General features: G+C 45.8%; 10 non-coding genes across 10 annotated transcripts; 7 read left to right on the forward strand and 3 right to left on the reverse strand.

Annotated features, from left to right (window-relative positions):
- Positions 1 to 2,218: 2,218 nt before the first annotated feature.
- Positions 2,219 to 2,382, reverse strand: LOC131111108 (U1 spliceosomal RNA). The gene has a single exon (XR_009121106.1). It is a non-coding gene; the product is annotated as a U1 spliceosomal RNA (small nuclear RNA).
- Positions 2,383 to 3,475: 1,093 nt separating this feature from the next.
- trnae-cuc (transfer RNA glutamic acid (anticodon CUC)) lies at positions 3,476 to 3,547 on the reverse strand. Its single transcript has one exon. It is a non-coding gene; the product is annotated as a tRNA-Glu (tRNA).
- Positions 3,548 to 4,535: 988 nt separating this feature from the next.
- Positions 4,536 to 4,608, reverse strand: trnak-cuu (transfer RNA lysine (anticodon CUU)). The gene has a single exon. It is a non-coding gene; the product is annotated as a tRNA-Lys (tRNA).
- A 119-nt stretch (positions 4,609 to 4,727) lies between these two features.
- trnal-cag (transfer RNA leucine (anticodon CAG)) lies at positions 4,728 to 4,809 on the forward strand. The gene has a single exon. It is a non-coding gene; the product is annotated as a tRNA-Leu (tRNA).
- A 616-nt stretch (positions 4,810 to 5,425) lies between these two features.
- Positions 5,426 to 5,512, forward strand: trnay-gua (transfer RNA tyrosine (anticodon GUA)). Its single transcript is given in 2 exon segments — positions 5,426 to 5,462; positions 5,477 to 5,512. It is a non-coding gene; the product is annotated as a tRNA-Tyr (tRNA).
- A 2,519-nt stretch (positions 5,513 to 8,031) lies between these two features.
- On the forward strand, positions 8,032 to 8,104 carry trnav-cac (transfer RNA valine (anticodon CAC)). Its single transcript has one exon. It is a non-coding gene; the product is annotated as a tRNA-Val (tRNA).
- Positions 8,105 to 8,715: 611 nt separating this feature from the next.
- Positions 8,716 to 8,788, forward strand: trnav-aac (transfer RNA valine (anticodon AAC)). The gene has a single exon. It is a non-coding gene; the product is annotated as a tRNA-Val (tRNA).
- A 435-nt stretch (positions 8,789 to 9,223) lies between these two features.
- On the forward strand, positions 9,224 to 9,305 carry trnal-cag (transfer RNA leucine (anticodon CAG)). Its single transcript has one exon. It is a non-coding gene; the product is annotated as a tRNA-Leu (tRNA).
- A 1,657-nt stretch (positions 9,306 to 10,962) lies between these two features.
- trnav-cac (transfer RNA valine (anticodon CAC)) lies at positions 10,963 to 11,035 on the forward strand. The gene has a single exon. It is a non-coding gene; the product is annotated as a tRNA-Val (tRNA).
- A 438-nt stretch (positions 11,036 to 11,473) lies between these two features.
- On the forward strand, positions 11,474 to 11,555 carry trnal-cag (transfer RNA leucine (anticodon CAG)). The gene has a single exon. It is a non-coding gene; the product is annotated as a tRNA-Leu (tRNA).
- Positions 11,556 to 13,354: the final 1,799 nt, after the last annotated feature.

Below are 13,354 nucleotides of genomic sequence, written 5' to 3' on the forward strand. Positions count from 1 at the left end.
TGTTGGACTCTTTTGGAGAGCCCTTACATTCTTCCCAATAGGTAAACCCTTTGTATCGGTGCCAAATATATACGGGATTCCCCACCTGCTGACCGAATGACACACGACAAATGGCGTTGTCTCAACGTTGCAAGCAGTTACTGTCTAGAAGAGTAAAGGCAGCATTGCCAGGTTGACATGCTCAGCTGGCACTATGGCTTAGCTGGTGAAAGTGCCTGTCTAATAAACAGGAGATCCTGGGTTCAAATCCCAGCAGTACCTGGGTGCTTGGTCCGTGAAACTTTGGCAGCTGAATTTTGAGCCACGTACCTCTTTTTGTCACTTGCCCTTCAAAAACGAGTCTACGGTGCATCCACACCTGACATGATTGTTGTGGATCCCGTTACGCCAGAAGGTGCTTGAATCCAAAGAGTATGACATTGTGATGTTTTGTCATTCAGCGCCACTTTGCATAGGCTCAGCCACTTTTCTCCGACAGCACAAACCCATGTGGCATTGGTGGTTCAGTGGTAGAATTCTCGCTTGCCAAGAGGGAGGCCCGGGTCCAATTCCCAGCCAATGCAGTGTATATCAGCTTGTACCTTTCTTTAGAGTTCATGTGAAAAAGTACAAAGGCTCTTTTTCCTGCAAAAGGGTAGAACTCAGAATGACACCTGAAACGTAAGAGAACGGACCACCTGACAGTTAAGGTGGACAGCACTTGAGTATTTGCACATTTCTGTCAGAAGTAGAAACTTATTGAAACCTTACTGCAGTGATGCTGATGTAGTCTCTGTGCAATTGGTCAGAGCGTTGGCCGGGCCGCGCTTGTGTTGTTGACATTTGCTGCCAGCCAATCAGGATGCGAGACAGATGTCAGACAAGCAGAGAGACTTTGGAGAAATGAAGTCAGGTATTTGAATCCCGTCTAAGCCAGCAGTCAAGTCACAGTTTTCTTCTCCACAATATTATTTTTTTCCAATTAATCCCTATATAATTGCAAACTATTCATATCAGGCTTATATTGATAGCAGTGCTTGAAATAAAATACAAAATCAATGCAATGTCACGAAGAATATTTATTTATCAGGTTGCCACACTCAAGAACACTCTCAATCATAATAAAAAAAATCTACATGTAAGCAGTTATGAATAAAGAATATACACATTGTTCATTTATTTTGCCGCCTTTGTTTCTCCTTTTCATAAAACGGAGAGGCCTGGAACTCCCTCCAGCTCATCTCTTTTCCCATCCTGTGCTCTCTATAGATGGAGAACACTTTGGCAGGACAGTAGATGTACTTCTCTGAAGCCAGTGTGGATGCGGGGGCTTTTCCGGCCCTGCTTCAGCTGCATCCTGCAGAGGCACTTTCGGACAGGGGGTGGAGGAGATTCCTCCCTCTTTCTCTTCTTCTGCTGTTTTTCCTCCACCCTCTTTCTTGTCTCATCCACCTCTCGCTGGAAGAAGTCTGTTTGACTGAAATCTTTAAATGGCATCTTCGGGTCTGCCAGACCTTCTGCAGCAATAAGATTATCTGACAGGGCCTTGTTGATGAACGTCGTGGTTGATGTCCCATCCACTTGATATTTTCATTTTGGTTGGCCACAGCACAGACATGGTTTTTGTTTGAGTTTTTTGACACAGGAGGTGGTTGCTGCTGCTCCAATGGGGTATGAGCAGGTGGTGGTGGTGAAATAACCATCACTGCAGGCAGTGTCACTACAGGCACAAGATGCAACTATTCCAACAAAGGTACAAATGATTACGTTTTTACCTGGCTTTGCTTTGGCTGAGCGAGAAGTCCTTTCAGGCAAGAAAACAGCAAAAAGCAACACACACCAGCCGTGACTCAGACAAAACACAGAATACAAACAACAACACGATTACGGCTACAAGCTATCGTTTTTTGGGTGAGAACCATGAACTCTTACTCAGAGGTGCGGATTGCTCATTCTCGCTGCTTCAAATTTGCCTGCGAGCAAACCTTGAACTTTAGACTCAGATCAATCGAAATGGTTGCCGACGCTCTTTCTCTGTCTTGTTGCCGTTTCTCATTGAGGTTTCCTGACTGAGAGCAGATCGGCCTCACGGCTGGTTGGTTGTCTCCCGTGGACGGGCAGACCTTTCCAGCAAGCATTGGTAGTGCTGGGCTGGTCGTTTCTTGCACGGTCTGGCTGCACTCGCAAGCCAAGGAGCTTGGCGCGGTGCTGCACCTGCCTCTTGTTTTAAACACGGGATAAGGGGAGAGCGCGAACGCAGTCCCCCACTACCACAAATTATGCAGTCGAGATTCACGCATTTGGGGAATTCGCAGAGGTCAGCTCAACCCATGTGCAATGGCTGAGCCTCGCCCTGGGTGAACCACCTTCTTGATCATGGTATCTCCCCTGCCAGGTAAGTATGAGTTGCACCGGTCCCGCCCGGACTAGTCTCTCGCACATGCCACATGCTGAGTGGTGGTCTCATCAGGTCGCCCACAACAAGCCCAGCCACTTGACCTGTGTCCAAATTCAGAGACAGGACTCTGGTTATCTCAAGGAGTCAGTCTGTATGGCACTCTTGTGACTTCATTCTGAGCAAAGGCAGCGGCAGCAAGTGGCTTAGTGCAGTTGCTGCAGACGTTCAATGCGTAGACTGAAGTACTGACTCCACATCCCTAGTCACACCATGTAACATGAGAGGCCAATATGTTGAACCCTGACACGTGTAGATGTGCAAGGTCGTTGTGAGTCAGTGGGTTGTCAGGTTCAAACTCCTGTGACACTTGTAAAAACACTTAAATGCAGAAATACAGAAGAGACAGACAACAATATTCAAAGTTACTCGCAGCGAGGAGAGTGAAACCACATACCCAGTGACATGCCGCTCCACTGAGTATGCAGTTCAAACTCCTCTTTATTTATTCTCTTTTGGGGGTCCCTACTACATGGTCATGCAACTCTAGTGGTGGCAGTTGCACGAGCTGTATTTGTTTCTCTATGTGTATGTGTGTGTATGTGTGTGTATTACTTTTATTGTTTTATGAGTTCTTATCTTGACACGTTCTTGCAGGATAAACGTGAACATCTGCAGGGTTGCGGTTGGCGCATCCAGGCACATCCAGGACCTGGGGGTTGCTGGGGGTCTCTGATCAGGGTCACAGGAACATTTCTTCTTCAGCACATTCAAACACTCTTTCTATTGTCTAAGCAAATGGATATAAGGGTGATAACTGATGCTATATTCATTCTATCTACATTTTATTCTAACAAGGATCTATCCCTGAGCATCCGACAAATGCTCTGTCTCACCCTAATGTGACAGCATGTGTCCTGACAGCATTCTCAGTCGAGGACCTTGTCTTATTGTGTTGTCCATTGTGTGTCCATGTTTTGTTTATATTTCTGTTGTCAGTCGCTTCAGGATGACAACGGTTTGTGCTTCAAGATGACCCCGACCATTCGACCGAGGCCGAAGACAAATCCTATCTCCAGTCAAAACCTACCCAAATGTCAATTCCCTGACCGGGAATCGAACCCGGGCCACGGCGGTGAGAACGCCGAATCCTAGCCACTAGACCACCAGGAACTGCCTTATGTCTGCACTCAGCAAGGCAGAGACAGTGTCACTTTGACGTACTCCAGCAAAGGAACCAAAATAGTTCTGTGACTGGACCTTCTCTGCCAACATTGCAGCAGCAGGGGAATTACCTCAGATAGTAGAGCGCTTCCCTTAAATGTTAGACCCGAACCTCTTTTGTTTTGCTAATGTGGTCTGTTTTCTTAGCCCCGCAAATGTCCAAATGCACAATGTTTTTGAAACACATATTGTTGGAATAAAGCACATTCAATAAGCTTACTTCATATTATCTAAGTTACTATTACATGCACATAGATCACACGTTTGCACAACTCATCACATTCCTTTAGACACTCAATAACAGGATGTCTCCTTGAGACATTCTGCTTTCTCAAAATAAGCTTGATGTCTCCTATCTGTCTTTGCTTTCTCAAAATATGCTTGATGTTGAAACCAGTCTCAACCGTGTGAACTGTTCCCCCTCCCTTAGACGATTGAGACCTATGTAATAGGGCACACCTAAACTCTAATTAATAAAAAGAAGGAGAGCAGAGACTGTTTTCAGAGTAGGTTGGATGAATGTTACTGAACAGTCTCTGATCACTCTCCTTGCAAGCCTATATCTCACGTCTTTGTGTCTTCTTTCACAGTGGGTGATAATGTTTTGGGTTTAACCCTAACAATAGTGTAGCGGTTATCACGTTTGTCTAACACGCAAAAGGTCCCCAGTTCGAAACTGGGTGGAAACATGGCCATTCAAGTCCTTCTTTTACAAAAAAAGTTAAGGTGACAAATAGGAACAAGGACTTGTGCTTGATCTCTGAAGGGACTTGAACTCTTGACACTCAGATTTAAAGTCTGATGCCCTACGAAGTGAGCCCCCAGGCCTTTGGTCAAAAGACTTGTTTTTGTGTATTTGGAATGAAATGTTTTCTGCATGTTGAACAGTTTTCAACAGGAAAGATATCTTTCAGATGTATCAATAAAAGTGGTGAATCGCCCAATATGGGGCTCGAACCCACGACCATGAGATTAAGAGTCTCATGCTCTACCGACTGAGCTAATCAGGCCTTTTGCTGCTCTAGATATCATTTTTTGTTCTGTTTTTATTGATGTGGCCATCCTGATGTTTGATCAATTCCACAGCTGACCTAGTTTCTCAGGGAACAGAAGGAGCAAGACCTGGAGGGTCAGGATGGACGAGCGGTCGAAGGCGCTGCATTCAGGTTGCAGTCTCTAATGAGGCGTGGGTTCAAATCCCACTTCTGACAGTGCGGGGCCGCAAGTCTTTCCAGTTCCAGTTAAAAGCCTGGCTCCTCATGTAGTTTCCATAAAGTACCAAGGTGTTGTCCTTGTATTTTGAGGGCAAAGGAGGCGTTTGCAAGAGGACCTCAGACCTGGTCACCTGAACAGGGACTTGAATCCGGGACACTCAGATCAAAAGTTTCATGTTCGGGACCAAATGGTCCTTCGAGCCAAATATCTTCCCAGTGACCTGCAAGATCCAGAGGGAGGCAGGGATGTTCTGTGCCTCCATTGTCGAGGCGGCAGTGGCCCTAAGGTGGTCAGGGCCTGTCGTGGCGGTAATCCTAGAACCCGTTGGTGGATACCGTTGGTGAGGGATGCCGTCAAGCTGAAGGAGTTCTATTGGGCCTTTTTGGCTCATGGGACTTCAGCTGACAGGAACCGACAGGCCAAGCGGTCCGCGGCTTTGGCATTCGCTGAGCCAAAAACTCTGACATGGGAGGAGTTTGGAGAAGCCATGGAGAAGGACTTCCGGACGGCTTCGAAGAGATTCTGGATCCGGCGTCTCAGGAAAGGAAAGCAGTACACAGTGAAGACGCTGTCAAACGCTTGGCTGTACTCATTCGCACCAAAGCAACAAGACCTTCGATAGCTCAGTTGGAAGAGCGGAGGACTGTAGTGGTTCAAGCTGGCATCCCTAGGTCGCTGGTTCAAGTCCGGCTCGAAGGACAAGCTGTTTCTTGTGTTATGTCTGCCAGCAAAGAATGGCAATACCGTCTTGTCTGAAGGACCTCCGCTTCCCTGTCAATGGAGTTGGACTTGAGTCTTTGTCACGCAGTCTGAAATTGGCAAACGGAGTAATTCTGATTGAGTGATCATTTGAGTGTCTATTTGAATACGTTTCATCTCAACTCCTGTTGGAAAAGAACAGCCATTTCCATGAGAGCACAAGACCCCTGGATTGTACCCGAAAATACTTTGCGCTCATCAGAGAGTAAAGTTGTTGTCCTGGTTTGCAAAGCCTCCATTGTTACGCCAGAAGGTGCCAGTCACATCCAAAACAAAGGGTTCCATGGTGTAATGGTTAGCACTCTGGACTCTGAATCCAGTTTAGGGTGATACCTATGGCTGTATTTGGCCTAGATATCGGGATTGGGGCCCGGATTAGTATTCGCTACTTGGGAACATTTCATCAAAAAACAAAGGAGTTCATGGAGAATGCGAGCGCTCTACCATTTGAGCTAATTCCCCTGCTGATGCAGTGTTGGCAGAGAAGGTCCAGTCTCAGAACTATTTTGGTTCCTTTGCTGGAGTACGTCAAAGCGACACAGTCTCTGCCTTTCAGAGTGCAGACATGATGCAGTCCCTGGTTGTCTAGTGGCTGGGACTTGGTGCTCTCACCACCGCGGCCGTTGTTCGATTCCCGGTAGTTGGAATAAAGCTGTATATATCATGTAATCAAATTCAATAAGCTTGCTTCATATTATCCAAGTTACTATTACATGCACATAGATCACACGTTTGCATAACTCATCACATTCCTTTAGACACTCAATAACAGGATGTCTCCTTGAGACATTCTGCTTTCTCAAAATAAGCTTGATGTCTCCTATCTGTCTTTGCTTTCTCAAAATATGCTTGATGTTGAAACCAGTCTCAACCGTGTGAACTGTTCCCCCTCCCTTAGACGATTGAGACCTATGTAATAGGGCACACCTAAACTTTAATAAAAGAAGGAGAGCATAGACTGTTTTTCAGAGTAGGTTGGATGAATGTTACTGAACAGTCTCTGATCACTCTCCTTGCAAGCCTATATCTCACGTCTTTGTGTCTTCTTTCACAGTTAGTGATAATGTTTTGGGTTTAACCCTAACACCGGTCAGGGAACTGACATTTGGTTAGGTTTTGACTGGAGATAGGATTTGTCTTGGTCCTCGGTCGAACGGTTCGGGTCATCTTTCAGCGCTGTCTGTGAACTGCTGTCACTGCACATGAAAACAATTCCAAGTCCGCCAATCGAATCCCGGTCTACCTGGTCGACGGACACGTAAACAGTGCAGGTACCCTCCTTTGTGCGGCTCCATTTCAGTGTCCTCCGTTGTCAGCGAACCTCACAAGGTCACAGTTTTTTCCTGATCAGGGCACCGTTTTGGGTTGGGTGGATGAGTGGTCTGAAGCACCAGATTAAGGCTCCTTTCGCTCAGGAGCCACTGGTTGAAATCCCACAGCTGTCATTTTCCTTGTCAGCTCCATTATCCACGACTGGAATGATTTGGTAGCAAAGGACTGTCAGATTGTACAACACAGCTGAGCACTTGGAGAAGAAGATGAATAGAGGTCTTGTTCTCCCGGACTGGTTGTTGCAACCGCAACCCTGCTCAAGGTTCAACGTGACACACAAAACAGGAACTCCACGTCTGGGAATCGAACCGCGTAATCTTCCATGTGACAGGCAGAGATACTGGCCACTATACTAACAAGGACTGCTGCTGAGTTGATGTAGTGTCGATTGGCCAAAGCGGAATTCAGAACAGGCTTGTGGCCTATGACCGTTTTTATGGTAGCTGGAGACTTCAACCAGTGAAATCCTTCCATTTTTCTGTAGCTCTTATCCTCATCAACGGACTGTATTCCCCACCCGTTACCGGCATGGGGACATTCCAACCCAAGTTGAGAACACACTGGACCAGGTACACAGCAACACACGTGGCACAGACACAGCTTCACCCTGCCCCCACTTTTACCCACGACTGAAAAAGCAGAACACCACCTTAGAAGCTGAAATACTCACTTGGGAGAACGTTAGACTGAAGTTCTAAAGGTCCCTGGTTCAAGACCGGTTTTCAGAAAAATCCCTGTTTATGTTGTGACTTGGCAAATAGTTTGAAAAGGCTTATTGGCTGGCTGAAAGGACCTTAGCTTCATTCTTCAAAAGGCCAGACATCCAGCCATCCAGACAATGTTAGAGGAGGTTACAAACCATTGACTCCAAGGGCACAAGTTGAGTCCACCAAGATATCAAAGTGACCCCGAGGGTGGCTAAGGTGTTTCTTTCAAGCCGCGATTGTGATGTCTTGTTTTGTTGAAGAAAAGCCCATTATTTCTGGAACAATTTTCTCTACAAAGGAGACATCTTTGTCCATTTGGACAATTGTCAATCTGCCCCCACTTTGGACACATCGTCATGTTTCATTGTTTGGCAACTGCTTTGTGACTTCACCAGTCCCCTTAAAAGCCCCATCCTTCAGGTTTCCATAGTGTAGTGGTTATCACGTTTGCCTCACACGCAAAAGGTCCCCTGTTCAAAACTGGGTGGAAACATGGCCTTTCAAGACCTCCTTTTACAAAAAAATCAAGATGACAAATGGGAACAAGGATATGTGCTTGATGTCTGAAGGTGTATACACGAGCATCCATCCCCAGTTTGGACACACAATCCATATTTCCCGGATGACTGATGGGCTGGGAATACATAACAGGTCGGTGTTGGAGGACCTGATGGACCGCGAGGGTTCATAACGTAAAAGAAATTCAGAAAAAATAAGAAGGCCCACAACCCCCAAGGCATTTAAAAACCATTAAGAGAACCTTCAAATGGATCCTGAAACATACAGGGAGCCAATGCAGTGATTTTAGAAGCGGTGTAATATGCGCCTGCCTTCTGGTCCTCGTCAGCACACGTGCAGCAAAAGTTGTTCTGTAAAAGTTGTAGACTTGTGATGTTTCTTTTAGGAAGACCAGAAAGCAGGGCATTGCAATAGTCAATACGACTGGAAATAAAAGCATGCATCAGCATCTCTCTATTTGCCCGAGAGAGGAACGGGCGGACTCTGGCTGTATTCTTTAAATGAAAAATAAAATCCTGTTTTTGTAACATTTTTAATGTGTGGAATAAAATTGAGCTCAGTCCCCTTAAAAGCCCCTTCCATCAGGTTTCCATAGTGTAGCGGTTATCACGTTTGCCTAACACGCATAAGGTCCCCAGTTCGAAACTGGGTGGAAACATGGCCATTCAAGTCCTTCTTTTACAAAAAAAAGTTAAGGTGACAAATAGGAACAAGGACATGTGCTTGATCTCTGAAGGGACTTGAACTCTTGACACTCAGATTTAAAGTCTGATGCCCTTCGAAGTGAGCCCCCATGCCTTTGGTCAAAGGACTTGTTTTTGTGTATTTGGAATGAAATGTTTTCTGCATGTTGAACAATTTTCAACATGAAAGATATCTTTCAGATGTAAAAGTGCTGAATCACCCAATGTGGGGCTCCAACCAACTACCATGAGATTAAGAGTCTCATGCTCTACTGACTGAGCTAACCGGGCCTTTTTCTGCTCTAGATATCATTTTTTGTTCTGTTTTTATTGATGTGGCCATCCTGATGTTTGATCAATTCCACAACTGACCTAGTTTCTCAGGGGAGAGAAGGAGCAAAACCTGGAGGGTCAGGATGGCCGAGCGGTCGAAGGCGCTGCATTCAGGTTGCAGTCTCTAATGAGGCGTGGGTTCGAATCCCACTTCTGACAGCTTCTTGCATCTTGAAGTGGCGTCACCCAGTAAACCAGGGGTGCTTTTCAACATGACCGCTGCTGAAAAGTGTACAAAGCAGACCTATTGCATCCTGGGGTCTTGCGTTTCTCCGGAAAACACTCTTTGTACTTCAACATGACCTCGGATGAAAAGTATGAAAACCAGATTCATGGAAATACCAGAAGAGGACTGCGGGAATTGAACAAACAAGCCCCTCTTTGCTAGTCTTGTAATTTGACCAACTATCTTTTCCCCTCCTCTGCTGAGTGTCCACTGAATGTAGGTGGCTGTTCTCACAGGGACATCAATTAGTTAAATTAGTTGTATCACTGGTTGAAATCCCACAGCTGGCATTTTCCTGGTCAGGTCCATTATCCACGACTGGAATGACTTGGCAGCAAAGGACTGTCAGATTGTACAACACAGCTGAGCACTTGGAGAAAAAGATTGAGAGAGGTCTTCGGGTTTGCTCTACCCGAATCGTAACCCTACTGAAGGTTATATGTCACATTGTGACATACAAAACAGGAACTCCATGTCTGGGAATTGTGCACCAGTTTTCCACGTGACAGGGGGTGACACTGTCCACTATACTATATATCTGGGGACGTCAACCAATGAAAACCATCCATTTTCTGTACCTTTTCTGTATCCTCATCAACGGACTGTATTCCCCACCCGTTACCAGCATGGGGACATTCCAACCCAAGTTGAGAACACACTGGACCAGGTACACAGCAACATACGTGGCACAGACACAGCTTCCCACTGCCCCCACTTTTAGCAAATGACTGAAAAAGCAGAACGCCACCTTAAAAGCTGAAATACTCACTTGGGAGAGTGTTAGACTGACGTTCTGAAGGTCCCTGATTCAAGCCTGGGATTCAGCACAATCCCTGTTCATGTTGCGACTTGGCAAACAGTTTGAAAAGGCTTATTGGCTGGCTTCATTCTTTAAAAGGCCAGAGATGAGGTTACAAGACAAACCAGTGACCTCAAGGGCACACGTTGAGTCCACCTGGCCGTGTTCTCTAGACGAGTCTCTTGTAATGCAATCGTGAATAAACCCAGTCCGTGATTTATTGTTCCCAAGTACCAAACACTAATCTGATCCCAAGTCCCGATTTCTATGCCAAAAAAGCCTTAGGTCTAACCCTAGACCCAGTCCTAACTGCCTTCTCCAGTCAAGCACCTTATCTTGTTGTGTAGTACTTACCAGAAACTCAATGCATAAGGCTAAAAATAAGCAATTAGCTAAAAATGTCATCCAATACTTCTCTACAAGAGAGGAGAAATATGATCTCAGGGAAGAAGTACATTTGAAACACTTCTATGCTAGTACTTATATGCACCCAGACAAGGTTAGAGGAGGTTACAAGCCAAACCATTGACTCCAAGGGCACAAGTTGAGTCCACAGAGATATCAAGGTGAGCCCGAGGGTGGCTAAGGTGTTTCTTTCAAGCCGTGATTGTGATGTCTTGTTTTGTTGAAGAAAAGCCCATTATTTCTGGAACAATTTTCCCTACAAAGGAGAAATCTTTGTCAATTTGGACAATTGTCAATCTGCCCCCACTTTGGACACATCGTCATGTTTCATTGTTTGGCAACTGCTTTGTGACTTCGCCAGTCCCCTTAAGAGCCCCTTCCTTTGGGTTTCCATAGTATAGTGGTTGTCACGTTTGCCTCACACGCAAAAGGTCCCCAGTTCGAAACTGGGTGGAAACATGGCCTTCCAAGTCCTTCTTTTACAAAAAATCAAGGTGACAAATGGGAACAAGGATATGTGCTTGATCTCTGAAGGGACTTGAACTCTTGACCCTCAGATTAAAAGTCTGATGCCCTACGAAGTGAGCCCCCAGGCCTTTGGTCAAAAGACTTGTTTTTGTGTATTTGGAATGAAATGTTTTCTGCATGTTGAACAATTTTCAACATGAAAGATATCTTTCAGATGTATCAATAAAAGTGCTGAATCGCCCAATGTGGGGCTCCAACCAACTACCATGAGATTAAGAGTCTCATGCTTTACCGACTGAGCTAACCGGGCCTTTTTCTGCTCTATATATGATTTTTTGCTCTGTTTTTATTGATGTGGCCATCCTGATGTTTGATCAAGTCCACAACTGACCTAGTTTCTCAGGGGACAGAAGGAGCAAGACATGGAGGGTCAGGATGGCCGAGCGGTCGAAGGCGCTGCATTCAGGTTGCAGTCTCTAATGAGGCGTGGGTTCAAATCCCACTTCTGACAGCTTCTTGCATCTTGAAGTGGCGTAAACCAGGGGTGCTTTTCAACATGACCGCTGCTGAGAAGTGTACAAAGCAGACCTATCCTGGGGTCTTGCGTTTCTCCGGAAAACATTCTTTGTACTTCAACATGACCTCGGATGAAAAGTATGAAAACCAGAGTCATGGAAATACCAGAAGAGGACTGCAGGAATTGAACAAACAAGCCCCTCTTTGCTAGGCTTGTAATTTGACCAACTATCTTTTCCCCTCCTCTGCTGAGTGTCCACTGAATGTAGGTGGCTGTTCTCGCAGGGACATCAATTAGTTAAATTAGTTGTATCACTGGTTGAAATCCCACAGCTGGCATTTTCCTGGTCAGGTCCATTATCCACGACTGGAATGACTTGGCATCAAAGGACTGTCAGATTGTACAACACAGCTGAGCACTTGGAGAAAAAGATTGAGAGAGGTCTTGTTCTAGTGAGACGGGTTTGCTCTACCCGAATCGTAACCCTACAGAATTGATACCCGCATTCGCCAAGGAATCCTTTTCCAAAATCTGTTTTTTGTAGAAGAGATGACAAAATTGATTTCAGGATCTATCCATCAGCATCAGACAAATACCCCAAACCTAATCCTGGCCGTGTTCTCTAGACCAGTCTCTTGTCATGTAATAGTGAAGAAACCCAGTCCGTGATTTATTGTTCCCATGTACCAAACAATAATCTGAGCCCCAATACCAATTTCTATGCCAAATACAGCCTTAGGCCTAACCCTAAACCCAGTCCTAACTGCCTTCTCCAGTCCAGCACCTTATCTTGTTGTGTAGTACTTACCAGAAACTCAAGTCCATCATTTATTGATGTTTTATTCAGTCGCCTCAGGATGACAGCAGTTCACAGATAGCGCTTCAAGATTACCCGAACTGTTCGACCAAGGACCAACCCAAATCCGCCACTAGAGCACCAGGGACTGCATCGTGGCTGCAGTCAGAAAGGCAGAGACTGTGTCGCGTTGACGTACTCCAGCAAAGGAACCAAAATAGGAATGAGACTGGACCTTCTCTGCCAACAATGCATCAGCAGGGTAGCGCGCTTGCTTAGCATGTGAGAGGTAGCGGGATCAATGCCCGCATTCTCAAAAAGCACTTTTCTTTTTTGTGATTAAATGTTCCCAAGTACCGAACACTAATCCGGGCCCCAATCCCGATATCGAGGCCAAATACAGCTATAGGTATCACCCTAAACCCAGTCCTGTCTAGCATTGTCCTGTCTAGCACCTTGTCTTGTCTTGTTGTGGGATCAATGTCCGCAGTCTCCTGGGAGTTCTTTGCCTTTTGTAGAAGAGATGTTGGGACCGGAAATGAATCCACGATCGATCCGCGATCCCGGATCTGATTCCTGGCCAATGCAGCAGGGCTGTTTTCATACCTTTCATCGTGAAAAAAGTGCCCAGACAGTTTTCGGGACCAACTGATGACCTCTGAATTCGATCAGAAAGTCTCCACCTGAGACTTTCCACCTCAGACTCTCCACCACAATACTTGATTATCTAATCCAAATCCTGTCCATAGTGGCATTCCCAGCCACAGCGCATTAGAGAACCTCAATGAGACATCGTCGAACGCCCGGCTGTACTCACTCACCCCAAAACAACAAGACCTTCCATAGGTCAGTTGGAAGAGCGGAAGACTGTAGTGGTTCTAGCTGGCATCCTTAGGTCGCTAGTTCAAGTCCGTCTCGAAAGACAAGCCTTTTGCTTATGTTGTGTCTGGAAAGAATGGCAATACCGTCTTTTCTGAAGGACCTCACCTTCCCTGTC

Source organism: Doryrhamphus excisus, unplaced genomic scaffold (assembly GCF_030265055.1).
Source record: "Doryrhamphus excisus isolate RoL2022-K1 unplaced genomic scaffold, RoL_Dexc_1.0 HiC_scaffold_24, whole genome shotgun sequence".
NCBI classification, from domain to species: domain Eukaryota; kingdom Metazoa; phylum Chordata; class Actinopteri; order Syngnathiformes; family Syngnathidae; genus Doryrhamphus; species Doryrhamphus excisus.